Below are 25098 nucleotides of genomic sequence, written 5' to 3' on the forward strand. Positions count from 1 at the left end.
GCTTTCTTTATCTGTTGCTCTGTAACATAACACTCCAAATTTACGGCTTAGAGTAAAACTAATTATTTATTTGGTCCATGAATCTTCAAGCTGTGCAGTGCTCAGTAGGAATGTTTCATCTCTGCTCCTCCCAGTTGGGGTGGCTCATCTAGCATTGGACAATCCACTTCCAAATGGCTTATTCACATGACTGGCAATTTGGTGCTGACTATCAGTTGCTCTCAATGTGAACCTCTCTATGGGGTTACTTAGGCTTCTTCACAGTATAATGTCCAGGTTACAAAGGCAAGTGTCCCAAGAGAACCAGGTGGTAACCAGATCACCTTTTATGACCCTGTCTCAAAGTCACATAGTGCCACTTGTGCCATAGTCATAATTTTGTCCCAAGTTAAAGATGGGAAACATGGATCCTACCTCTTGATGAGAAGACTGTCAAAGTCTCATTGTACAAAAAAGCATGTGTAATGAGAGGTATTGTTATGGCTGTGTTTGAAAAATATAAGCTACCACAAGCATATTATGTAACCTCTCTGTGCCTTGGTGTATTCTAAAAGTGTAGTGCCTGCAAGAAGACACACTACTGCAGTTTTCTGACTAGCACAGTGCGCAGAGAACGTACCTTCTCCTTTTATCCTTTATACCACAGTTCTACAAACTACAGCCTGGGGCCAAATCTAGCCCATCATCTGTTTTTATTACAAAATTTTATTGAAATAGAGTCACACTTGTTCATTTATGTATTAACTATGGCTGCTTTCATATTATAATGGCAGAGTCTAGTAGTCACAACAGAGGCATTATGGCCTTCAAAGACTAAAATATTCACTATTTGTTCCTTTAGAGAAAAAGTTTGCCAATGCCTGTTTTACAGTCTACGCAATCAGAGAGTTGGAAAAGAGAGGCACCTTGGAGATGATCTTGAGAGCACTCTATTCTATGGATGAGGATCTTGAGGGTCATAGAGCATTAATTGACTAATTAGAAGTAGAGTAATGACCATTTTTTTACTATTTATTGTGTTCCTTGTTCTGTTCTTCTAAACATTTCATTAACACTCTCTCCTTTCATCTAACAAGAAGATCCTATTTTCATTCCTAGTTTATGCTTAAGAAAAGTGAGAACTGAGATTAAGTAATTTGTCCGATCACATAGGGACAGAGCTAGAATCCCAGCCCAGGTCTTCCTGACTCTAGACCCTGTGCTCTTAATCATTGCAGCAGCCTTTCTCAAAGTGCAGTCTGTATTCCACTTGCCTCAAAACCACCCAGTCTGAGACCCATTGTGACACACATACACTATACTCAAGGTTCTCAACCAAGGCTATACGTTGGAATTACCTGAGGAGGAAATTAAATATACAGGTTCCTGCTAAAAATATAAACCTTGTCTTAGTCTGTTTGGGCTGCTATAACAAAATACCACAGACTAGGTAGCTTATAAACAGCAGAAATTTATTCCTCACTGTCTCGGGGTTGGAAGTCCAAGATCAGGGTGCCAGCACGGTTGGGTAAGGGACCTCTTCCAGGCTGCAGACTTCTCATTATCTCCTCACATGGCAGAAAGGGCAATGGCTCTCTTTGGGGCATTTTTTTGTTTTAGTGAGGAAGATTGGCCCTGAGCTAACATCTGTGCCAATCTTTCTCTATTTTGTATGTGGGATGCCACCACAGCACAGCTTGATGAGCAGTGTGTAGGTCTGTGACAGGGATCTGAACCTGTGCACCCTGGACCACCATAGTGGAGAGTGCGAACTTAACCACTATGCCACTGGGCTGGCCAAGGTGGGGGCATTAGTCCCATTCATGAGAGCACCACCCTCATAACCTAATCACCTCTGAAAGGCCCCACTTCCTAATACCATTACCTGAGGGGTTGGGATTTCAACATATAAATTTGAGGGGCACACAAACGTTCAGACCATAGCTGACCTACAGATTGATGAAATCTGTAATGGATACCCTGGCATCTCTGTTTTTAACAAATTTCCAAAGTGATTCTGAAGCTCATCCTGGGTTAAGAACCATCATTCTCTACTCACTAGAACCAGGTCCTCTTAACTCCTACTTAGTAGTTCAATGGACAGTATTATTGTTCAGCTCACATCTTTCCATCACCTCCTCCTTAGTCCATCTTACAAAGATACCATAAGAAAGGCTATTATGAGAACTGTGCTGAGCTCCGAGGGCCTTTATGGAATGACCAGGAGGAAGGGACATCTGTTTCCACCTGTCCTGACTCTTCCTCCAAGGTACAGGTTCTCCTCCAAAGCAGGAGAAGCATGGGTGTGGCTCCCCAAATCCTCACTCAGGAGTCACAGAGATTTAGAGAGACTAAGAAAGAAAAAGTGGGAAAGCCTAGGAAAGGAAAATGTGGCAGCTTCTATGGTCTTAGGAACAGCTCCTGGCCAAGCACTGTGATGTTGAACTTTTGTATCCATCTTTCTTCTGCCTTCAATGTTAGTGTATTTGCAGAGGATCTAAACATGGGATAGCAATGCAAACTACAACCCTAACCAGAAAAAGCCAGAGAAACTAATGATTTCAAAGTCATTGTTACACACATGAGCTCATTTAATCCTTGGTACTTTGAAGTAGTATGACAATTATAGCTCCATTTAATACATGAAAGTTTCGTTTTATTTACAGCAGAGACAATTTCTACATATATCACAGAGGTCTGGTAAGTTGCACAATTGGCACAGCAGGAATTTAATTCCTGGTCTTTGGGCACAAAAATGGCAAGAGAGAAGCTTTCTAACTAAGCTTCTCCCATTCATAAATAATTTAAAGCATTGTTGTAGCCTAGAAAGTGGCTTTTGAAAAATTATAGATTCTTTGGATGTGGGAAGAGATGTTTTCTTCCCATTTTGCTCATTTAACCTGTGGCAAAATTTGACAACGTTTTGCAAAATTTGACAGTCTCTTGGACTTTTAAAAATTGTTTTGTAACCTACATGTCAGATGAGGTCTCCCACTCCCATAACTGCGCATGTTGCCCTAGGGTGATTAACTACCCTGGTTTGCCCAGGACCGAGGGGTTTCTGGGACATGGGACTGTCACTGCTAAAGCTGGGAATGTCCCAGGAAACCTGGCATGAGTTGGGGTAAGTCAGCCTACTGGTTGCCAGAACTTGGATACAGAACTCAGCTATCTCATGGACCTCACAAAAAAACATCTGCTCACCAACATTTCATGACCAACATTTCTCCTTTCTCCTTTTTCCCCATCTTTCCCTTTTTAAGGAACAAATACAATGCTCTCCTCTTACGCAGAGAAGTTCTGTCACCCCCAACGCCCCCCCCCCCCCCGCCCCCCGAAGCCTTGGCACCAACCATTTCATGGCCCCAAAGCCTCAGCTTCTGGTCCAAGCAAGCTTATCACAACATTCCTTGAAACAAACACTGAGCTCTCCTCAAGTGGAATGCTGGCGAACACAGTTTTCGTCTTGTCTTGTTACTGTTTTTTATACCCCACCTTGTTCCAAAAGGATAGTTTTGTGAAGGGTCCTCCTAATCTGTGATCATCTTTCCCCATTCATCATATGAACCCCAGTGTACTTGCTACGTAGTGCCATATATATAAGGACAAGACTAGCTCTGCAGCCTAAGACGAGTCACTTGGCTCCTCTGAGCTTGGATGCCTCCTCTAAGAAAGGGAGTAAAACAAATTGATTTCTAAGATTTCTTGCTGTGCTGACATTCCATTGTGTTATTCACTGAGTTGAATGCAACTGGCCAAGGCAATTTTTTATATGTAGCCTGGAAAACTCACAACCACATCCTTTAAACATGTACCAACACAGAACAGGGAAACAGCAACAAGGTTGAACTTTAACTATTTCATAACCATGATGTAACAGTGGCCATTTGTCCCTGTTCTCTGCTTTGTTCCCCTGTAGTGGAGTACTGTTTAAAGAGTTGTTTTTAAGTTAACTACTTAGAAACAAAAAGATGCATCCTTAGCCCCACCTTCTAATTTTGAAAGCATTATAAGTACTTTATATAGATTGCAGAAAATTTGGAAAATATAGAAAAGCACAGAGGATGATAAAAATCACCAATAATCCCTCCATGCAGATGTAACCCCTGTTAAACTTTTGGTGTATTTAGGAAAATAAGATAAGCATAGTACTGTACTGTTTTATAGTCAAGTTTATTCACTTAGATTGCTAAGTGAATAAAGATTACATTTCTCATTTCATCATGAGATTTCTAATGGCTTAGTTGTATTCCATTTTATGAGTAGCCATACTTGATTTAATTAAACTTCTGGTTGGATATTGAGGGATTCCCCCCCCACAGTTTTTATAAACAAACATCTAACGAATGACTTTCTCACCAGATATTCTTAATGGTGAATTTCTAGAGTACAAGTTATATACATTTCTGGGTTTTTAATATGGACAGTCAAATTGTCTTCCAAAAAGTCTTCTCAAGTTATACAGGGTTGACTCCTCCTTGTAGCCTTGCCAAAAATTAGTCATGACCAATGGTCACATTGGCTGAGGGCTTTGGGCAGCAGCAAAGTTCAGTGTGATAGCCAAACTCTGATATTGCTCTTTGATACAGGTATGTTTATAAAACATCCAAAAATAGAACAGGAAAGCTAACAGCAACATTGATCATTTGGGGTCAAAGTCATCTACTGGGTATTAAGTATCTAATCATACATCGGGGATTCTTAACCTGGTGTCTATGAACCTTACCCTAGACTTTTCTCCTGCTTAATTTAAGTGTCCGCTCCAACTTGAACAAAAAAGGCCATAGCTATTATGAATAAACTTGAGAATAGATAAAGGTTTTATGAAAAAAGGAGAAGTGAAGGGAACCTGCCCATGGTGAATGCACTTGCCATATGGATCAACTTATTACATCCTGAAAGTATGAAAGTGTGGTTACTTTTTATATCCATTTTATCAATGAAGAGACTGAGACTCAGAGTCTGCAACTTCCTTCATGGTCATACAGCTAATTAAGAACAGACCTGGGAGCTGAACCATGGTTTTTCTGACTCTACACCAGAGCTGTTTCTAACACAAAGGCCTTCCTAGAAAAGAAGAATAAGCCTGGGATTAAACATAAAGTGTAAAGATAAATATTAGATTATAGGCATAATGCCAAGCATGCAGTAGGACTTGAATGCATGTGTACTGAGGGAGTGAATGAAGGACCAATAGTCCCTTCTAATCCTTGGGCTGAAGTGTCCTAAGCAGTGGCCGAGGTGTTGGGAAGGCTTCCTCCTCCATAGAGTTGTTTGGTCCCAGACTTCATCCTTTAATTATGGTACATATTTTCTTCACTGCAAATTAGTCCAAAACAGCTGACAATCACTTTGCGTGCCATGCCCGAGTGGGAGAGGTAGGCCGGGAAATGTTTAGGTTGAGTGGTATGAACCTTCTATTTTTGGTAGGTGGCATACTGGGAATTTCATGTGGTTCAACTTAATAGTTCAAATCTAAAATGCTGACGTTTCTTTTTACTCTAAGTGTTTATGAGAGAAACAGATCCACTTCCTCTTTCTTTTCAAGATCTTGGGGACACCCTTCTGCCTTCCACAGAGGAGGGGCAAGCCAAGTTTGTTTGCTCTTGGTGTAACAGCACCTAACATGCGGGTATTGGCTGCTTTGGGACAGGTCGGGAGAAGGGAAAAGGAAAAGGCTTTGATCGGAGCTATGGGGGTAGATCTGGCAAGTCAGCAGCAGCATGGCCCCAGCACAGGGACTTGGATAAGGACCAGGACTTGAACTCATAGGGTGAGAGGAGAGTGGACAAGAATAAGGCAGAGGGAGAACAAAGCAGTCTACGTATGACCAGAGAAATAATGTAGATATTTAGGTCCAGGAACAAGCCGCAACCTTGGGAGTTAGACCCTGGGGCCCAAGGTGGGAGGAGGCCTAACGTGAAAGAAATTGGATGTGTGATTTCAACAAATTAGGGTTCTTTCAACCTTTCCTAGAGTCTGGGACCAAGCTGAATGAACTATGGTGTGTCAAAAGGTTTGGCTGTGTACTGGCGCGAGGACCAGGGTAGGGGAGCAGGTTGATGCAAGTATTTAGGAATTCTGCATTCACAAGCTTTTACAGGTTTTCCTTAATTCATTCACCCAGTAAATAGTTACTGAGCTCATTTTCTGTACCAGGCACTGTGCTAGTTGTTGAAAATAGAGCAGTGAATAAGATAAATAATATGTCTTCACGGATCTTCTATTCTGATGGAGAAAACGGATAATAAACAGAGGAACAAATAAATAATTACATATGTTGACAGGGTGATGGGATAGAGGAGGCCCCTTTTGAATAGCGTTGTCCCAGGGCAGTTGATCGGAGGCCTGAAGGATGAAGACAAACCACCCTTAGGAAGAGATGCTGAAAAGCAGACCAGGCAGAGCAAAAAGCAGATGCGGGGGCCTTGGTGGGAATGGAATGCAGGTTCTGGGGGTCAGGGAAATGAAAGGAGGCCGGTGTAGGAGAAGAGATGCTAGGAGATGAGGCTAGAGAGCTGGACGCAAGCTAAGATGGGCAAGAACTTGGGGATCCCGCTAGGAGTGTGGGCTTTATTGTAAGCACAATGCAAGGACACTGGAGGGTTTTCAGTGGCTGAATGACATGATCAGAATTCCACTTGAAAAATTTCACCCTGGCTGCTCTCTGGAAATTGTAGAGAGGCAACAGAGTGTCCAGGTAAGAAACTTCAAAGCCCTTGGGGAAAATCAAAGCCAGTCCTTGACTCCTCATGAGATCTCCCAGAAAAGGCGCTTGGCAAAGGATCACACTGCTCTTTACAAATGTCTAAAATTCACAGTGAGGTGGAATCATGGACAGAATCTAAGAAGAACTATTTGGGCTTTCTTTTATGAAAATGTATGTATGTAAAGGAGATGGGGAGACACATGTTTGGAAAAGTGCCCCAAAAGTTCATGCATCTTTTAGTGAAGTTAATTAGTCATTCATTTCATTCACCCATTCTTTCTTTCTTTTATATAACAAGTAGTTATTAGCCCCCTGCTTTGTGCCGGGAACTATGCTCTGTGCAGGGGGGTCAGTGGAAAATAAGTAGATAATATCTCTTCCCTTCTGGGTCTTATAGTCTACTTTAGGCAGTTTTCATAGCCTACCAAGTTCTTTAAGAACTTAACCACGTGGAAGCAAGGGAAGAGCAGTGAAACTTTACGTGGAAAGAGCCTTGGGTTCTCCCAGGAGTGGAAGCTTGATAAATACTGGTTGACACACAAATAATGTTGAACACGTCATTAAACTTCTTTGGTCCTGTTTCTTCCTTTGAACAGATGAGAGCAGCTAGGCAAGGGGTCGTAAACTCAGCCTGGCTTCTCTCATTGTTGAAATTCCATCACGCAGGAGGTGGATGGAGAGATCGGGTTGACATCACCTGAGCAATCTGAACATCACTGAAAGTAGGACAGTCAGACGTTACTGGCCTCTGAATGGCACAATATGGTGTATGTCACACTCCCCATGAAGTCTTCTTGCCAAAAAATTGCACAATAGTGTGGTCAAGCCTCTAGATCTACCCAACAATTTTTAGGAAATAATGGGGGGAGGAGTATGTTGAATGTTTCCCAGGAGCGAGAATACAGCCAGCCAAATCTAATGTGGGCAATTCTACAGGACAAATGACTCCGTTTCTCTAACAAATGAATGACACAAAAATGCGAGGTTTTGGGTGAGAAGGCACTGTTAAATGGAAGAAAACTTATCATAATAATATCATATTAATTTTTTTAAGGATGAAAATGATATTGGGTTTTGCCACAGAAGAGAAGTCCTCAGGTGTTTCATGCTACAACATGGATCAATCGTGAAGACGTTATGCTGAGTGAAATAAGCCAGACACACAATGGGACAAATGTTGTATGATTCTACTTATACTAGGTACCTAGAGTAGTGAATCCATAGAGACAGAAAGCAGACCTGTTGTGGCCATGGTCTAGGGAAAGGGGGAATAGGGAGTTATTGTTTAATGGGTACAGAGTTGCAACTGGGGAAGATGAAAAAGATTCTAGAGATGGATAGTGGTGATGGTTGCACGACAATGTGAATGTACTTAATGCCACTGAACTGTACGCTTAAAAATGGTTGAAATAGCAAATTTTATGTTATTTTTATTTTACCTCAACAAAAAAGTCCTCAGGTGTTAGAGATAAATGTTGGAGTAGTTACAGGTGAACAATATGATGACTGGGATTTGCTTTCAAATAATCTAGTAAAACAAAATAAACAAAACTCCTGGGGCACCGAGGGGAAACGGGACTAGAAAAATGCGTATAATTGTTGGAGGTGAGTGATGGGTAATGGGGATCATTTTACTGTTCCTTTACTTTTATGTGTGTTAAGTACTTGATAATACAAAGTTTACAATGTATCTATCACGTTTTGGTATGTTGAGTTTAATTTTCTGAGATACTCTGAGCATTTATACTCTTTTTGGAGGACTCAAAAAAATTAAAAAGAAAAAGGATCTCCTGTAGTCCCCTAGTGTCCTGAGCTGTCGTGGTATGAAATTGAGCATGAAATAGGCCCAAGCTTGAGGCCACGGAGGCTGCTTTACAGCCAACGATCTCCTTGTATGTTACCCATGCTACTCCTGCCGCCCTTGTCTAACTGCTGGGTAGAATAAATGAAATTGTATAGTATATCAGTATTGCTTACTGCTGCCTCCACCTTGAATCATTAGGGAGCTTTTAAAAATACTGACGCTCAGCCCCCACCCCAAACCAATTGAACTGGAATCTCCTGGGGTGGGCCTCAGGGAGCCATATTTTTAAAAAGCTCCCTGTTTGATTCTAAGGTACAGTCAAGGTTAAGAACCACTGCTCTATGAACCACTTGGTACCTAGTTGGTGCTCACAGAATTCTGATTAAAAGTGAATCTGGAACTAGTTACCTAGTATGCTGTGTTTCAGTCATTCGATAAAGGCTTTTATGGGAAAGAATTTATATGCAACCTTTTCTCCCTCTCACCCAGGAGATCCAACTTCAGAGGCTATAAACTTATTTCTTGAGCCTTTGCTAGACAAGGCACACTTATGCCCAAGAGAGTATTGTGGTGGCTGTTAGCAAGAGCCTGGAAAGATAAGAACAGTTTCAAAAATGTTTTTGGGGCATCACAAAAACCCCATTGTAACACAACGCTCTTTGGAATAACATTAAAGAAAAGTGAATTATGCCTGTTTATCAAAGGGAAAATGAAAGCCCCTTGGACGTGAATTTTATTTTGAAGCAGAAGCCTTTAATCAAATTGACAATAAAAGATATGATCCTTCTATGAACTGAGGAATGATAAGCAGCCATTTGCAATCTCAGTACGTGGCTGCTGGTATTGAACTCTCTGTTTTACCTCCAATGCATTGACAATGGACAGACTTTCATAATAGTTAGAGAGAAATGGAGTCCTTACCCTGATTCAGTTAACGGCATGAGGAGTGTAAACAACTCCAGATATCTTCCTTCGCTCACCTCTGTGCCTTGGAATTTGGAGATAATATTCACAGGGCAATCACTTCTAACAGATGGACAAAGAACTAATGTTCTAAACTTTCATTGCAAGTAACTCGTCTGGGAAGTGATAGAATAAATGATCCTAAGCCTTAAGTGTGCGTGTAGGGGGCGGGGGACATCTTTTTCTTTTTTCAAAATCAACCAGAGGGGCTGGCCCTGTAGCCTAGTGGTTAAGTTCAGCACGTTCCACTTCGGCGCCCCATTCAGTTCCTGGGTGCGGACCTATACCACTCATTGGCAGCCATGCAGTGGTGGCAACCCACATACAAAAGGGGAAGATTGATACGGATGTTAGATCACAATGAATCTTCCTCAGCAAAAAACAAAATGAAACAAAAGCCAACCAGAGTAAGGAGTAGAGGAGCAGGGTTACCAGATTTAGCAAATAAAATTGCAAAATATCCAGTTAAATTTGAATTTCAGATAAATATTTGCAAATATTGCTCAAAATATACTAACAAATATTCAGTTTTTATTTGAAATACAAATTAAATTAGACATCCTATATTTTACCTAGCAACCCTATGGGAAAGAAAAGAGAAGTCTTTTCAGATATACAGAGTTGAAATATCTTATTCCAGGTTGCCCAGGATGTTTAGGAGGCACAGAAAGTCAGTGATTGTCCAAGAATATGACCCAGGAAGGAGGTATTAGAAGCCAGTTTAAGGAAGTCAGTGTATCAGTTAGCAATTACTGCATAACAAATCACTCCAAAATTATGTGGCTTAAAATAATAACCATTTATTATTTCCAGTGCTTTTGAAAGTTGGCTGTGGTTTGTTCATCTAGGTGGGATGTGGGTGGAAAGCTCTGGCTCTAAAATGTAGGTCTGTGATTAGGTTGAGGTAGCTCAGCTTCAGGCTATTGCCAATGGAGAGGCTGTCGCAAGTCTCTCATTCTCCTTTGGCACCAGTAGGATGACTTCTGATGATAACAAAGCCATGAGAGTGTCAACAGAAACACACGAGTCCTCTTAAGGCCTAAGCTTGGAACTAGCTCCCTATTATTTCTTCTTACAGGTCATTGGCCAAAGCAAGTCATGTGGCCACACTCAAAGTCAAAGGGTAGGGAAGTGTGTTGCATCCATGAGGAAGCCATTGCAAGGGTGTGAATGCAGGAGGAGTGAAGAATTGGGGTTAACAATTCTATGTACTACAGGCAGGCACAGGGACACTGGGGTAAGGGGAATGAAGTGAAGTCCCTAGCACCTTCAGGGCCAAAAAGAACTCAGACACAGGGGGAGGCAGAAGGTCACTTATTAGGGAGCTGGGCTATAAGGGTCAGAGGGGCCTAGATGCAAGGCCTATTTTATTCTTAATTTGAGCCCTTAATTCCAATCTTTCCATGTTTTCCCAGAAAATTTCTCATGAACTTAGGTGAGACTTGGTGCACAGGTGGAGAATTTATTGGTCGCAGCTGTAAGAGCTACAGGACAGGAGTGTTGTTTGAAGTTCTCTTAAATTTTATTCACAATTCACATGTGCTCTTTGCCATCTTGCCCGCCATTAGTTACTCCTTTGGTTGAAGAGGCAAGACATTAAGGCTATTGTAAAATGGCAACTAATTTGCATCCATCTGTCTTGTAGTCAGTACTTTTTCCATTCAAGTAAGAGAAACCCAACTTAAACTAGCTCAAGCCAAAAAGGAAAATTATTAGCATAATGAAAAAGGCTGGGGACACTAGCTTCAGGTGGGGTTAGATCCAGGTACTCAAATGGTGTCAACAGGAATCTGTGTATGTCCATTCCTAGGCTCTGTGCAGGCATCATTCTGAGGCAAGCTGCTGCTTCATGATGCCACAATGGTTGCTGAAAGCTCCAGATTTACTCTATCAACCGGGAAATCCAGGCAGAAAGAGCATACTTCTTTCTTCTTTAGCTCAATGAAAATCCTGGGTGGGTCAAATGTCCACCTCCGAACCAATCCCTGTGACCAGGATACTGATTTGCCAGACCTGGGTGTCCAAACCTGGATCATGAGGTCAGCCCCAACTAAACCACATGGACTGAGAGTGGGGGTGGAGTGGAAAAACTGAAGTGCGATAAAAGACGGGAGATAGGTGCTGGGTGGGCAACAAAGCAAAGGATGCCTTTCTCCACTGACTCCCTATTTTCCTTACAGTAAAAGATCCTACAGCATCTGTCATCCCTAACTCTCCTTACCTCATCTTCTACTACCCTCCCACACTTCATTCCACTTCAGCTGTACTGGCCACCTCGCTCACACAGCAGCATTGAAGCATCACCAGTCTTAAGGTCTCTGTGCCACCTGTTTGGTCACTTTCTCACTGAAACCTACCCTAAACACGTTATTTTAATAATAATCTGACCCTTCCACCCCAATCACTTCTGATCTCTTTATCCTGATTTATTCTTTTTTCTCTTTTTTTGTAGTACTTCTCATAATCTATAATTTAGCTTGTTTATCATGTTTAGTGTTTGCTCTTTGTCTCCACCTTCACTCCTGCCTCTTCTGTACTTTGCTAAAGAATGTCAGCTGCATAAGGGCGAAGGTCTTTGCGTTGTTCACTAAAATATCTCAAGTGCCAATGACAGTGTCAGGCATATAATAGATGTTAAGAAGTATGTGTGGAATGAATGAATGAACCTAATCCAGTTCCTGAGAGGTGCTAAATATCAAGTTAATTTGATAGAAAAGAGATTTGCCAGGGTTGCAAGCCCTCAGCAATCCAACTCTCCAACTCCTCAACTATGTACCCATGACAGAAACATCAGTTTTTCCTCTTGAATCAGCACAAGGCCCAGGAGGCAGGCACCATCAATCAATGGAAGGTGTTTGGAAACTAGAAGTTTATGCTCTAGTCTTGCACACAAGATGGAACTTGGAATATCAGCTCAGCTGTGATATAAATGAAGAGTACCGACAGCTTGTCTGGTGGTAGTGGTGGTGGCTGGGGAGTTGAGTATGACTAAGGAGGTAGATAGCATCAAGGTGGAGGTGATGGACTTTGCAAGACAGATAGAGCTGTATCTAAAACAAGATCAAGTCTTTATATTTTACACCTTTTCTTGGAAGGAGCAATCTTAGTTACTATTCCAAAATCAAACTGTGGGTTATGGGCTCAGGGCATGTGTACAATCATGAGGCATCTTCATTTATTTTTGCTTTGCACCAGCTGGTCAAGTGTCTTCCTTATGGACTAGGGCACCTCTCAAAGTCACTGTCCAGTCATCAATATCATGAATCTTCCAGGTGTGGGTTCGGAGCTCTCACTCCACTTACCTGAGCCACAGCCATACATCTTTCTCAGGAGTGAACAGCATTGATTAGATCCTAGAGAGATCCACTGCCCATTGCCCAATTTCCACTTGGTTTTCTAAGGGATAAATGTTTGTTACACACTAACACTTAGGCTGACGCTATTGAGCAATTCTATGGAGAGATGGAGAGTGAGCTGGGATGAGACTAGGTGCCATTCCCAGAGAGAGCAAGCATTTGGAAGAGACGGCCTTTGGAAGGCCTTATTTGAAAAGTTCTTTCCTAAAGCCTTTTGAGAAAGCCATACTTGAACTTAAAGAACAACAGCAAAAATATATGCAGCTAGTGGGGAAAGCAGAATAAAGGGTAGAACCCCAAATTAATACTTGGGACTGTCTTCCCTTGGGGATCTCTAGGAGAGCACAGATCCTTGGGAATGTCTTTCTTTGCCAGTGACCTCTTGTGTTTATTTAACTGTCCAGCTGAGGGCTCACCCTGACATTTCAGCAACTAGGCAGAGTCTGTGGATTTAGGGTGACAACTTAGACATGAGAAAGGGAGAGCTGCCCAACAGGAAACTTCTGCTTTTCAGGATTTTTCTTTTTTGATCTTTCATCACAAGATGCTGGTAACTGAGCCCTCAACCTCTCATTCTCCGGTGATTGTGCCCAAAATGACTTGACTGTGCTGAAGTTGGCAATGGGCAGTTCCTGCCCTCCAGGAAGGGGCAAAGAAACCTGGAGAGGGGAACAGAGGTGGGAAAGACAGAGGAAAAAGGCAAAGGATGGTTGTCTCATGAGAGTGCTGCCCTGAAAGGGGGGAAGTAGACTTTGAGGGGAGACTTACTTTTCTGTGTATGTAAAAGGAATTTCAGCAAAGAATCCTCCAGAAACTTTTAGCAGTTGTTACACTTTGCAGAGCTGAACAGGACGGCTAGAAAGGGACAACCAGGTGAGGAAGACTTCTACTTTTCATTTTATCACTCTCCACACTGTTTGTATAGGTCATCTTGTGTATCTATTGTTTTTTATTGAAATTTTAGAAAAGACTAATTGAATTAAAACAAACTAAACCATAGGGACTTCATCTGCTCTGCTTTTATTTTCTATGGTCCAGGAAAAATGGCTTCATTTACCAGCTGTGTGGACTTTGGCAAATTATTTAACCTTTCTGTGGCCCATTACCTCATCTGGAAAACAGGGTTAATAATAGAGCCTGAGTCATGGAGTGGCTGTGAGATTCGTTGAAGGAAGGTGTTTAAGTGCTGGGCATGGATTACCACAAGCACTCAATAATCTAGTTATCACCGATATTGTTTAAAGGCTGTCCAAACACAGAACTCAGCAATTTAGGTTAGTTTGTCCTAAAGACAATGCCTAATGGTCATGGCAAGTGACCACAGCAGCTGAAGCTGTGATGGATGACGACGATGATGATGGTGGGTAGATGGTTCCTGAACATCTACAACATCAGAAGCAGGGAAAGGAGCAGCTGTTTGGGACTAGAGCCTTTGAAGCAGGCAGAAGGAAGGTTGATGGGGTCGCAAACACACCTGTCATCATTGTAGTAAAATAAGCTGTCTGCCTTTTGTCACATCCTGAATATATCTGAAATAGATTTGAGAGGCATAGGAAATGTGTAGTGGTCCAAGTGGTAAACAAGAAAAGAAGTATTCATTAATTTGGTGAAAATGTCGTCTTCCCTGCCCTCTTCTACCAGCACCTCTTAGAATTGTTTACCTTTTCACCGAATATGTCTGGGGCTAGAAGGATCTTAGCCACATCTAGAATCATAAAGTTATTGAATCATAAAGGACTGAAAGGAACAATACAGATAAATTTGACAATATCTCAAGTAACAAAAACATGATTCAAACTAACTTGTACACTAGGACATTTATTTGTCTCCTGTAATATGGAGTTCAGCGGTAAGGTGGATTTCACGTTGGGTTGATCCGATAGCTCAAAAATACCATAAAGTCCGGGTTCTCTGACTCTCTACACTACCATCCTTGGTGTATGAGTGTGTTCTTGGATTGCTTTCTTTATTGGCCATAAGGTGTTTTTCAGCAGCAGGTAGGGCAACATGCTTTCTTGTTTCCAACCAATGGAGAGGGAGGGGGAGATAGAGTTACTGAGAGAGAGAGGAGAGAGAGAGAGACAGAGAGAGAGAGAGAGAGTGAGAGAGTGCCTCTCTCTCTGCAGAGACTGTGTAGGTCCAGGGGTGAGCACATAGCCTATATTGTCTCAATCTGACTGTAGAGATGGACTTTCCATCTTTATAACAGTGGCCGGGTAGATGCCCAGTACCGCAGGAGTTTTAACCAATCATTAGCAACGGGGATGAAATGATTAGCTTACACTGGAGTTTTTAACCTTGGCTCTATTGACATTTAGGGATAATTCTTTATTGTAGGGGCTGTTCTGTGCATTGTAGATTGTTTGCCAGCATTCCTCATTTCTACCCACACAGTGCCAAGAGCAAGGGCAGTGTGAATAGAGGTGTGGCTGGGAGGAGAGCAGGGACTAGATGAGGCAGGATCTTATAGGCCATGATAAAGATGTCAGTTTTTAGGCTAAAAGCACCAGGAAGCTACCAAAGGGTTTTAAGTAGAGGTTAATTCTAGCTGGGAGCTGAAGAAAGAATGGAAGGCAAGGAGGGAAAACAGTACGACCACTTATTGCAGTAGAGCAGGTGATAAAGGATGGCAGTTTCAGCTAGGGTGATGGAAACAGAAATAGAGAGAAATGGATATATTTGAGTGTTACTTAGGAACTAAACTAGGTAGAATCTGGTGCTGAGTAGATATGAGAGATGAGGAAAGGAAAATAGTAGGGGTGATCACAGGCTTGCTCATTTCAGTGCACAATATTACCTCTCATGAGATGAGGAACGCTGGAGAAGGATCAAATTATAGAGGGAAGATCATGTTCTGAATGTGTCGAGTTTGAGGCTTATGTGAGTTCTCCAAGTAGAAATGTCAAGTGGGCAGAAAGAGATATAGGGATGCTGTTTAGGGGAGAATACTAGACTGGAGATAATAATTGGAGCCGTGGGTGATAGTAATTGGAGAACTCACCTTGAGGGCCTCTGACACTTAATGGCAGGATGGAGATGTGTGAGTTTTGGGAGGAACAGCCAGAGGAGCAGGAGGGACTCCAGGAGAGGGTTGTAGTCCTTAAACCACAATGGGAGAGCGTTTTGAGAGGGAGGGCTTGAGCAGCAGTGTTATATGCTATTACAAGGAGATGGGAGATAGGACCAAAATATTGTCCTTTGGATTTAATGACATGGAGGCCATTGATGACCCTGGCAGGAACCATTTTGGAAGTGGTGAGTGTTGGGGTCAGAAGCGAGGTCGGAGAGGCCCATGTAATGGGAAAAGACGTGGGGCATAGAGCAGATTCATCTTGGGGACGTTTGGCTGTGGAGGAAGGGAAGAGAGGATACCTGGAGCGGGAAGTGAGAACCGAGGAAAGTTTTTCTTTAGGATGAAAGATACTTTACCATCTTTAAGTGCTTTATGGGGGAGGGAGTGGGGACCAGAGGTTTGAAAATGTAGGAGAGATACAGAGAGACATGAGAGAGATGGAGGAAATGGATAGTATAAGGTTACTGAAAAGGCAGGAGGAAGTGAAATCCAGACCGATGAGCCTTAGAAAGGGCATCTCTGCTATTGTAACGAGAGAGGAGGAGGAGGGGAGGGACAAGGATGTTGGTAGAGTTGAAGAGCTTGAGGCAGGAAGTTGACAGCATTCCTGTTTGAACTCCTCTATGGTTCCTGTAAAGCAGGAGGCTCAGTGTCTATACAAAGGATGGGGCAGAGTTTCTGTAGTCAGATATCTTTGGGAAACACCGTGTTAAGATTAAACAATTATCTTCACCAATGGACTTTTCAGAGCCTTTAGTACACAAGATTTCATTGTGAGTGTCCAAGATGAGGAGAGAGTAAACCCACTTCCCGGTGGACCACAGAGCTCTTGATGTGCACAGCATCTCATGGAGCCAGCATTTTACAACACACATTCTGGGAAATGCTGGGCAGGATGAACATCTTCATTTTATAGTAGAAGAAACTGAAACTCAAAGATGGCACGGGACTTGTAGACTTGGTTGGATTAGCAGGTGTGGAGGGCACTTTTGTCGGGATCACAGGGGCTTCCCCAGGCTTTCACTTCTGAAAGCACAGTCCCCTCATTCATGATTGTACTGTGTGACCCCACTCCCCGCCATACTGGGACAAGCTGTTTCTACTGGAAACATGAAATTTGACTGAGAGACAGCCATTAAGCCCAAGTGTGTGACATGAGAGAATATAAGACAGAACATAAATCTACTGGCTCTGAGTTCAGCTTGCCTGGGATCCATAACAGAACTAGCCTTGTGTCTTTGAGCAGGTTGCTTAACTTCTCTGTGTCTCACTGTATAAATATCTGTATAAAGAGGTAATCATGGCATTCCTATCATAAGGAATTGTTGTAATGATTAAATAAAATAATACTTACAAAAAGCTTAGACTAGTGTCTGACCCAAGTAAGTGAACAACAACTGTTAGGTATTACTGGAAGCAGAGGGGCAGCTGTGTTCCATCCCCTAAGCATGGCAGCAGAAAAGCGACTCTGGCAAAGGAAAGAAAAATGAACAGATGCGTTGAGCGAGGTAGAGAAAAATATAGAGAAAAAAATAGTCTTTCCAGAGGCCTGGATCTGCCTTTGGGATCTATGAGACATCCCGTGTCTCTATAATAAATTCCCCTGTTAGCTTAAACTAGCTTGGTGACTTGCAAACAAAGAGATATAATGAGTACGGTCGCTGAGACAGGATTTGAACCTGAGTCCCCTGGCTTCCGGTCTGGCATACTGATTACTACTGTCCACTGTTTAGGACCTAGATGTAACACAGTGAGAAAAATCTTCTCCCAGAGGAAGAAAGCAGATCTCTGCAGCCAGCAGCAGCAGACCGTGTCTGGGATTAAATTCAGTGTCCCTGGTTTGAAAAGGGGCAGACTTTTGACCTTCCAGCTGCTGCAGCCCGTGCCTGATGGAAGAAGTTGGAAGTGTTGCAGAGACTCGGGGCACCGAGGGCTCTGGAGGCATTTCAGTCCCTCTCCTTAAGATTTTCAACTCAGTGGTTATTCTATGACATCATCTAGAAATTGATGCAATGGATAATATTTCTGTTGTGGATGCTGAGTTTGCGATGGACGTCCATAATTCCAAACTTTGGTTTGTACATTTCTCCCTGCCTGGAAGGTCCTGCCCTCCCTCCTCTGCCCGTGGAGAGCCTCCTCTGGTGGATCTCAAACTGTAATGGGCTGGAGAATTAATTACCTGGGGGAGCTGGTTAGCCTGCCTCTTTTCTGGAGCCCTCCCGGGATTCCGACCCAGTTGGTCGGGGATGGGACCCAGGAGCCTGCCTGTTAGACAAGAGCCCCAGACGATGCTGATGTTGGAAATTCGGGCACCACTCTTTGAAAACACTCCGTACTTTTTTTATCCAGACATTCTGGAAAGAATTCCAGAATTGAGAAATGTATGGAGTTTGATTTTTAAAAAGAATTTTGATGGTGAAAGTCAAAGTGATGCGGGAGCTAGCTTTTTACCCCGAGTCTCGATTTCCTGGTCTGTTAAATGGGACTAATAATGGAGATGCCTCTCTCTTGAGGTTTCTGTGCAGCTCAGATGAGCTCAACGAAGGCAGTTTGTTAGCGATAAAGTCAGTGGCAGTAATTATTTTATATTAAAATACAAATCTCTGGAAAGGATCTTAGTGGCTACGTAATCTAGCATTTATGTTTTCAGCAAGAGAAGGCTAGAGCACTGGACCAGGAGCCATGTCTTTTTTTTCCACTGTACCCCCTGACCTAGCTCAGAGCCCGAGTGTGTAGCAGCAGGCCTAATTTTTGTTGATAAGGACCCAATATTTTTAAACTTTTGAATGCAAATGAGTCATCAACCAAGAAGCTGATTGGCTGACACCAGTTCTCTTTGGTTGGATACTAAATAATGAGAAGGAAAAAACTGGTTATTAATTCAGAGAAGCTAGGAAAGGCTGAATAGCAGCACGAAAATAGCCTCAATAATTATAAGTCTTACAAAGCCTGTTGCGACGTACTTTATGAGTCAAAAATGAAGTGTGTGTGACATGGAATGAATCATTCTGTGAATAAGAGAAGGAATCTTACTTATTCAAATGTGTTTTGTCAGCAGTAATGCTCTCTCCTGAATAACGTGTCCTTAAACAAAAGTGATGGGTAGATTTGTTGGTATCTAACAAAAAATATGTATCTAATAGACATGTACCTAATATGTATCTAATACGTAAAATAACATATGTATCTAACATAAAATATATATAATTCTTGTAAAAAAATCATGGTAATTCAGTATTAAGTTGGTTCTGGCCTCACTTTAATAAAAAAAACTTACAAGCTACTTAAGTAAGTTTTCATGTATCAGCTCCTTGTTCTTTGGGAGTGTATGGCTAACGTCTTTCTTTGACTTGAGAATTGGATGGGTAGAAATAAGAGGACTGTATTTTTCCATCCATCTTCCTCCAGAGCAGTCTCTCAGTATTGCTATATGCTATTCTTGTAAGCTGCTTGTCTCATATAGCAAAATTTCATATTTTCACATTTATCATATTATCTGTAATTATTTCTAGGATTTTTATTGGGAGGGGGTATAGAGGATGCTTCTTTGGTGTATTAGTACCTTATTTCCAGAACAAAGTTGAGACGGGTGTATTCAGTTTACCGGATCTATTGATTTGCAATGATACGTTGAAGGTATTGGATTTCAGTAAATAAATTACTTCTTCCACTTCTGAGTTTGAAACAATTGAGAGAGTCACATAGGAGGCAGGCCAAAGGAGATACAAATTTCTCCTTTATGACTGATAAATTGAGAATGTGGTTCTAAACCATGGGCTAAGTGGGATTGCTGATTCCTCTTATGAATTACATAGCGAAGATTAATTGCTCCCAATATACAATCCCTCTTTTTCTTTAGAAATAAAATTCCCAGGTTTTGGTGGGACACATAGTCAATCAGAATAAAGACCATATTTCCCAGCCTCCTTTGCAGCTTAGTATGGCCATATGATTAAGTCCAGTCCAATACAATTTAAGTGGTGGGTGCCCTTAAGTGGTGTGTGCTAGGAACTGCCCATAAAGGGAAGTCTTTATTTATCCCCTTTGTTCCTCCTGCTAACTGAAAGGTGGATGTGATGGCTGGAACTCAAGAAGCCATCTTACATCATCAGGTTCTAACAGCATGTTGACCATGATGGAACAATAAGACAAAAGGAGCCTGCTTTTATGATGGCCATTGTGATAGGAAATTTTACCTGTGAATTTGACCAGGCCATGGAGTGCCCAAATATTTGGGCAAACATTATTTCTGGGTGTGTCTGTGACAGTGTTTCCAGATGAGATTAGCATTTGAATTGATGGATTCAGTAAAGCAGCTTACCCTCCCAAATATGGATGGGTATCCCAATCTGTTGAGGGCCTGAATAGAACAAAAGGTAGAAGAAGAGAGAATCTGATCTCTCCGCCTGGCTGCAAGAGCTGGAACATCGTCTTCCCTTGCATTCAGACTTCAACTGGGACTTACCCTGGTTCTCATGTCCTTGGGCTCCAGCTAAGACCATCTCATTGGCTTTCCTACACCTCCAGCTTGCAGACAGCAGATCATGGGACTTCTCAGCCAATTCTCTCTCTCTCTCTTATTCTGTTTCTCTAGAGAACCCTGACTAATACAGATTTTCGTACTTGAGAATGGTCTAAAAGATAGGACCACTGCCTCAGTGGGTCTGGAAGGCAGAGCATCAAGCCAAAGAGGATTATTCTCAGGACTTTAAGATCTCATGGAGTTTCCCCTGCTAAGTTTTGGACTTACTTGGGACCCATCATTTCTTCTTCCTCTCCTATTTCTCTCGGAATGAGAATGTCTATCCTATGCCTGTCTCACCATTGTATTTTGGAAACATGTAACTTGTTTGGTTTCACACGTTCACAGCTGGAGAGGAATTTTGCCACAGGATGAGTTGTACCTCAAGTCTCATCCATAACTGATTTAGATGATATTTAGATGAGACCTTGGTTTAGACTTTAGAGTTGATGCTGGAATGAGCTAAGATTTTGGGGGCTGTTGGGATGGAATGAATGTATTTTTCGTGTAAGAAGGGCATGAATTTGGGGGAGCCAAAGGCAGAGTGCTATGGACTGAATGTTTGCATCCTCCCTGAATTCACATTTTGAAACCCTAACTCCAATGCCTTGGTATTTGGCGGCGGGGCCTTTGGGAGGTAATGAGGTTATGAGGATAGAGCCCTCATGAATGGGATTAGTGATCTAGTCACAGGAGACCGAGAGAGATGGTCGCTCTCTGTGCCATGTGAGAACACAGCTGAAAGACGGCCATTCTGCAGACTAGGGAGAGGGCCTTCACCAGACACTGAATTGGACCCTGATCTTGGACTTTCTAGCCTCCAGAACTGTGAGAAACAAATTTTTATTGTTTAAACCACTCAGCCTATGGTATTCTGTTATAGTAGCTCAAGCTGACTAGGGCAGTAATGAAGCACCATGCTGGCCCTGAACTGCTGAACTCTGGATTTCACGTACATACGACAAAGAATAAACTTCTATCTGACTCAAATCCTGGTCATTTTGAGTTTTCTGTCATTTGCAGCCAAACTTTAGTAATACTGGTAGTGACAGATCGGCCTCTCCCACAGGGGCATCTCCAGATCTACTGGCAGAAAGAAGGCCAAATATGTCCTCTGCAGACAGATCACTAGTAGAACCACTCAAAAGGGGCTGAGCCACCAGTATCCTGTTCCTTCTTCCAAACATCAGTTGGGTTAGTCATCTATCACAGGAGAGAAATGACTGGAGGCGCCAAGAGAGACCAGGAATGTGAACTAAGGAGGCCCCTCCACATGGAAATATGAGACTTGGAGAAGAGAGGTTCTCCTGAACCTGGGAAATGAATGCATCAAAGATTTCAAATTCTGCAGGTTCCAGAAGAAGGAGGAGATGGGAAAGGAGTTTATGCCAGATAAAGTAAGACAGCATCTTAAATGAGCAAACTAAAGAGTAAATGAGTTTGGAGGTGACAGCAGTTTCTCTGGCTGAATGGGAATGTAAAGTTGCAAGTGTTACAGCTGAAAAGCACCTTCGAGAGCATTCTGGTCCAATGAAACTTCAGTCAAGAGAAGCTTTCAAAAGTTGGTAACAGGGTTCCTGTAGGTGCCATTAAACTGAACAGGACAAGAGCTCCAATCCCTCAAAGGTGCAACTTTCCACTGGGACTTTGATAAATTGGGAGGAGAAGAGAATCAATGCAGGTGAGAGAGAAAGACAGGAATAGAGGGTGAAAAGTAGGATTGCCACAACGCGGTCCACAGACTGTAAAGTAGACCAGCATGGGTGATCCATGTTGTTACAAAGTGGGGTAGGTAGGGCCATTTATATGGGTTTTTAAATGCCAGATGGAAGTATTGTGAGTTTATCTTTTGACAAAGAAGGAGCCACTGAGGATTTTGGAGATGGTTATTGTTGTGTGACCTTTGACTAGGCACCATGCAAAGAATGTGTCACAGGACTGTGAGCCCTTCAAGGGCAGGAGGGTTTGACTAAAGCATCTCTCCAGTGATTTGCAGGCCAAATCTCGAGGATCTTAGCACACTAGGACTCTGATTTGACTCATTCACCCACCAGACACATCTCTTGACATTTTTTCCTTTGATTTCAGGCTCCAGCAACACCAGGATGCTTTCAGCCTGCAGCAATTGACAATTCCATATTTTATTGAATTGAAGCAAAATTTCTTTCTCATGCATGTTACATGTCAATTGCAAGCCAGCAAAAGGACTCTGATCATCACAGCAGTTCAGCCCTACAGATTGAGAGAGGCTCCATCTCAAACCATGCTCCACAGTGTCTGAGGTAAGGAAAAGAAAGTACAGCAAACCATGCGCTTACTCTTAAAGCTGCTGCCCAGAGGTAACGCATCACTGGTTCACATTTCATTGGCCGAAAAAGTCACATAGCCAAGAATGCCTTTAAGAAGCAGGAGAGTATCAACCTCCCTAGAGAGGAGAAGCAGATAACAGTTTACTGCAGCCCCCACATTCACCTTGCTCTCTCTGGCCCTTGCATATCTCATTTTCTGTGCTCTGTTAGTGCCCCAAGCACACTCGGATTCTCCCAACTCCTCCTCCTCCCCATCATTGCTCACTATATGCCAGGCACTGGGCTAGGCTTTTTTCATCCTTTCTCTCATTCAATCTTCACAATGACTCTATGGAGTCAGTACGGTTATTAACCCCAATTTACAGAGAAAGACGCTGACGTGGGGAGGTTAACAGCTAGCTCCTCAGTTCCTACCTCTGTTCTCTGCTTCTGGTCCTGTGGTCACCCATTCTGATTTCCACCTCCACTGGCCTTCCTCGTCTCAGTCTCCTCCACAGCTTCTGACGAGAGACAGTCACAGCTTTTGGAACTTCAGAAGTGGGGCCACCTACAGTACCTCCAGACAGTGAAGGAGAACTGGGGACAAAGACAAGGCGCTCTGGGAGCTCAGAAGAATTGACTAGCTCTACTGATGAAGAGGAAAAGGAATAGCGGTGGTTTAAGATACACACCAGGTACAAGTTTGCTGGGAAAAGCATAGAACTGCCTGTGTGATGTGTGGCAGGCCTGGGAAGGGGCAAGTGTTCCTAAAGTGCTCTTCTGTGAGAGATGCATTTATTTATTCTCTCTCCTCTGTAACTCAGAATCTGGGCTACACATATGATGATGATGATGATGATGACAATGATGATGATGAACATAATGGTAGGGGCTGGCCTGGTGGTGTAGTGTTTAAGTTTGCGTGCTCCACTTTGGTGGCCTGGAGTTCGCAATTCCGATCCTGGGCACAGACCTAGCACCACCAGTAGATCCCACGCAGTAATAGAGGAAGATTGCCATAGATGTTAGCTCAGCCACAATCTTCCTCAAGGAGAAAGAGGAAGATTGGCAACAGGTGTTAGCTCAGGGCCAGTCTTCCTCACACACACACACACACACACACGCAAAAGATAATGATGATGATGACAATGATGGTAATGCTGATTATGATAATGATGATGATGGTGATGATGATGACAATGAAGATAATGGTGATGATGACAATGATGATGATAATGGTGATGATGATGATAGCAAACATCTACATGGCATAAGACACTTAATATGGGTCACATGTTACTTTGGTTTCAACATATATCAACATGTTTAATTCTCACAACATCCTTGGAGGAGAAACTATGATTATCCCCATTTTATAGATGATGAAACTGAATCAGAAAGGTTAAGTGACTTGCCCAAGTTTACGCAGTGAGTAAGTAGCAGAGCCTGGATTTGATCCTAGGCAGTCTATCTCAGGCGTTTGCACTCTTAACCTCTATAATTATAACATGAATGCTTGCTGTGGGCCAAGTTCTGCTCTAAGTCTTTACATGTATTCACTCCTTGGCCCCATGGAACAAGAAACTTCTGATGTACATATACTTCTTAATATCATTTGACACATAGGAAGCTGAGGAGCAGAGAAGTTAAATAATTTGTCCAAGCTCACACGGAAATGATTGTCAGATCTGGGGTTTAAACCGAGGGAGTCAGACTCCAGAGCCAGCAATCTCGGCTACTGTGCTTTACTATCACAGGGTTTGTTCCTTTATAACCTACTAGATACAGAGCTCTCTACAGTGGGACCAGAAGGGTTTGAGTCTAGATTTAACGAGGACGACACTGGCTCTCTATAGTTCAGTGAGTAGCAAAGTGTGTGTATATCTGTGATTAACACGTAAGTCTCAATACAGTGCAATTCCAGTGTTATGTTCAATTCCTCCTCACTAGGAATTTGGTGAAACTTTTGTTTGATAGGGTCATGAAAGTTGTCTCTGTCCTGGTTCTGATTAGATGCTATTCTGTGTCCCATGATGGACCACATCCCGCATTGACTTACATAGGTTTGTTTGTTCATTTATTCATGCATTCATTGATCCACTCAATAAATATTTGTTGAACCTGACTGAGTGCCAGGGATTGTTGTAGATACTGAGGATATGGAATTGAGCAAAACAGTTAGCTGCGTCCCCTCTAGAGTCTACACTCTAATGGAGAGAGTCAGATAACAAACAAATAAATGAATGATAAGTGCTGGGGAGAAAAATTAAGCAGGGGAGGGAGAGAGAATGCCAAGAAGGAAGAGCAGTTGCTTGTTTAGAAGCAGGGATAGAGTCCTGGAGAAGATGAGAAAGTGACCCACGTGGGTACCTGTGAAAAATGTTCTAGATCTAAGAGAACAGCA

The 25098-nt window shown here is 42.5% G+C and overlaps 1 long non-coding RNA gene across 2 annotated transcripts in view; it reads left to right on the top strand.

Moving 5' to 3' along the window:
• Positions 1-25098, top strand: part of LOC138921192 (uncharacterized) — a 189458-nt gene that overhangs the window by 25073 nt on the left and 139287 nt on the right. For both annotated transcript variants that reach the window (XR_011433551.1, XR_011433552.1), the window contains exons 2-3: positions 22495-22688; positions 23201-23389. This is a non-coding gene — a long non-coding RNA (uncharacterized lncRNA). The remainder of the gene's footprint in view (positions 1-22494; positions 22689-23200; positions 23390-25098) is intronic.

The sequence above is a fragment of the Equus caballus genome, chromosome 28 (assembly GCF_041296265.1).
Source record: "Equus caballus isolate H_3958 breed thoroughbred chromosome 28, TB-T2T, whole genome shotgun sequence".
Taxonomy (NCBI): Eukaryota; Metazoa; Chordata; class Mammalia; order Perissodactyla; family Equidae; genus Equus; species Equus caballus.